Genomic DNA, 3,760 nt, shown 5'->3' on the forward strand with positions numbered 1-3,760 from the left:
CTCGACATTAAAAACGTCGGCTGTTTTCATTGGCTTTGTTCTCATGACTTGCCACTGATAATTATTCAGTGATATCTCTTCTATAAATTAATAAGCATATTCAGGTGTTTTATTATTGATAGTTCCACCAGTGACTGCGTCAATCATCTGTCGAGTCGAAGGATTCAGGCCATTATGAAACGTTTGAACCTGTAGCCAAAGTGGTAACCCATGGTGAAGGCATCTTTACAAAAGGTCCTTGTATCTCTCCCATGCATCGTAGAGTGTTTCTAAATCCGTCTGCACAAAAGAGAAGATATCATTACGTAATTTGGCTATTTTAGCCGGCGAAAAATATTTTAATAAAAACTTTTCAGTCATTTGTTCCCAAGTAGTGATTGACCCTCGTGGTAACGAGTTCAACCATTGTTTAGCTTTATTCCTCAATGAAAAGGGAAACAACCGAAGGCGAATGGTATCATCAGAAATGCCATTGATTTTAAAAGTGTCGTAAAACTCTAGGAAATTTTCTAAGTGAGTGTTGGGATCCTCGTCCTGCAAACCATCAAACTGAACAAACTATTGGATAATTTGAATGGTATTAGGTTTTAGTTCAAAATTCTTTGCAGCAATAGTAGGTCTAACTATACTTGACTCAGTTCCTGTTAAATTAGGTTTAGCATAATCATACATAGTGCGTGGAGTAGGATTTTGATTAGTAGCAATTGCCGGAGGTAGCGGATTTTCTTGGTTTTCAGCCATCTCTTCGGTTGTGGTGGAACTATCATCCTCTTGCTCTTCCTCTGTGTATCGTAAGCTTTGCCTTATTGCTCTTTGGTTCTTGTAAACTGTGCGATCAATCTCATTATCAAATAGTAATGGTCCCGACGGGTTTCTTCTAGTCATACTCTATAAAAACCTGCCAGGAACGAGAAAAATTAGAAAAGAAAATAAAAATTTAAATTGCAAATAAAGTAGAATGGATAAAGTAATAAAAATTGAGTGTTCCTAATATACTAGTTCCCCGGAAACGACGCCAAAAACTTAATACATGATATTCGTGACAGGTTTTAAAAATTTATAATTAATCGTTCTTGAAACTAACTATTATCACGATGAAGGCAAATGTACCTTTGGAACAGTACTATAGCTTTAGCAAGACCGGATTGTTGAACCCAAAGGAACCAAGAGTACTAGTAATTACTTTCTTTTTATTATCTAGCCTAAAAATTAAGGGATTTGTTTATCTAAACTAATTAACTAAACTAAGAGTGCATAGAGAGAAATTGGGGAAAAGCTTTTGGGAAAATTCGATTGATTAAGACAATACCCAAGGAAAAATCCACCTAGACTTCACTTGTTATTTGACTCTGAATCAGACGATTTATTCATTTGACTTGATCTATAGAAATCCCTAAGTTATATTATTATCTCTCTCGAGACTAATAACGTCTAACCCTAAGTTGATTAATTGAAATCTCTTTCTAATTAATGCCCTAGTGTTGCATTAACTCGATCTATGGATCCCCTTATTAGGTTTCACCCTAATCCGGTAAAATCTTATCACCCTATTTCTAGGCTTGCAATCAACTCCCCTAAATTATGACAAATTTACTCTTAGACAGGGTCTCTTCCTCCTCTGAATAAGAGCATTAACTCAAATCAATATCCTGGAATATTAAAATAAGAATTAAGAACACATAATTAAGAAGAAGTTAAATATTTATCATACAATTCAGATAATAATAACAAGATCCGTCTTAGGTTTCATTCCCCTTAGGTATTTAGGGGGTTTAGTTCATAATTATAAAAGAAAACATCTCAGAAGAATAAAGAATACAAAATATAAAGAAAACCTAAAACCCCTAAATGGAAATTGAAGGGAGATATTTAGTCTTGACGATGAATCCGGCTTTTGAGATGGACCAATCGGCTTCCCTTGAGTAATTCCTTGCTTCCTACTTCGCGTCCGCCTTCTAAGTGCCTCCTCAAGTGTTTAAATAGGCTTTAGAATGCTAAGATCCCTAAAATTTGGCCTTTTCCGAATAGGACTATACTTGGGCTCGGTAGGGACACGCCCGTGTGACACACCTGTGTGCGATTACTCCAGCCCATGGTCAAGGCTATTGAATAGGCACGGGAGTGTAGTCTACCCATGTAAGTCGTGCTTCAATCCTAGCAAATGGACACGGCCGTGTGACATGCCCGTGTTAGGAAGTACAGGCCGTGTTGATTTCCCACATGGTCTATTTTCTCCGTTTTTGGCCCGTTTCTCGCTCTTTTTACTCTCCTATGCTCACCTAAGTATAAAACATGAAATTAAAGGATTAGGAGCATCGAATTCACCAAATCTAAGGAGAAATCATCCATAAATGTGCTAAGCATGGGATAAAAATATGTATAAATTATGGTTCATCATTAAGCCTTTACAGTTTCCCCTTGCTTTCCCAAGTTCAAGTCATGCCACCCTTCCTTTTTTTTTCCTTTTAATTTTGGTAATATGAGTAGTTTACCATGCAAACCCTCCAAAATTTGTTAAACCTAGCTATTTAATCCCTTTTCCTAGTCATAATCGAATTTTGTTTCCCTTTTCGACCTAAAGAGAATTGTGTTCCCCTAATATTTATATTTCCTCCTATTTTATTTTCTTTTCTTTACTTTCCATAATAATTTTATGTATTTTTGGTAATTATTCTGTTTCCCGAATCAAATCATCCCCTATTCCACTGTGTTTTTATCGGTTTAGTGAATCACCGTCAATTTCATTCCCAATTTTTCCAAGAGTCAGTAAGTCCAAATAAAATCCCGGTAATCAATTTGAAAATCTCATAGAATTTACATCTTGTGTTAATCTTTCATTTGAATGAATGGATCTTTTATGAGTATTGATAAATCTTGAAATATGTTATTAATTTTGGCATAAATATCATTTCAAGGACTCAATTTAGGTATCCTAGACTAGATCTAAACGAGAGGGACGTCGCTCGAGATCCCGGAGACAAGTATGTGTTCTTTTACGAGCGAATCGTGGCAAAATTTTGCCTAGGATAGGGCTACACAGGCTATGGACCACATGACTATGTCCCCCTAAACCCCAGGACAGTTTGTTTTTCACACGACTGAAACCTTTCCATACGGTCTGCCACACGAATGTGTGGACCACATAACCCACCACACGACCATGTACCCCTATTTTTCAGATTTTATAGTTTTTCCTATTATTTTTAGATTTTATAGTTTTGCCCCCTTTTTTTAGAATTTTACAATTTTGACCTTATTTTTCAAATTTTATAGCTTTACCTAGAATTTTATGATTTGTTTAGTTTAGTCTCTAAATGGTTTTCAAACTATTTTTAATGTTTTATTTTATTCAATTAAACCCCTGATAATATGAATAATACTAAAATCCATGATCTAATTGACTGAACAAATGTTATGTGGATATTTGCATGAAATACACATGTCTATTGTATCTGTATTTGTGATTGTCCATACAACATGCCTTATGCTACCGATAAACTGAACACTTAATAAGCTTGACTTTTGGTTATTAAGTTGATCTGTTATAAGCATATTATTTGCTGCTGTATTGAACTATTATAAGCATATTGATTGCTATCATATTGCTCTGTTAAAAACATAATTACATGCTACCGTATTGATCTGTTTAAGCTTGCCATATTGCATTGCATGGGTGGGACGATGTGAAAAGAGAAAGTTAAGCAGTTTATCTGCATCATTGAGTGGTTTATCCATACTGTTTGAGTAACTTTTATTTGCA

At 35.2% G+C, this 3,760-nt stretch overlaps 1 non-coding gene across 1 annotated transcript; it reads left to right on the plus strand.

Annotated features, from left to right (window-relative positions):
• The first annotated feature begins 205 nt into the window (after positions 1-205).
• On the plus strand, positions 206-312 carry LOC128284484 (small nucleolar RNA R71). Its single transcript, XR_008274909.1, has one exon. It is a non-coding gene; the product is annotated as a small nucleolar RNA R71 (small nucleolar RNA).
• Positions 313-3,760: the final 3,448 nt, after the last annotated feature.

Source organism: Gossypium arboreum, chromosome 11, assembly GCF_025698485.1.
Source record: "Gossypium arboreum isolate Shixiya-1 chromosome 11, ASM2569848v2, whole genome shotgun sequence".
NCBI lineage: Eukaryota > Viridiplantae > Streptophyta > Magnoliopsida > Malvales > Malvaceae > Gossypium > Gossypium arboreum.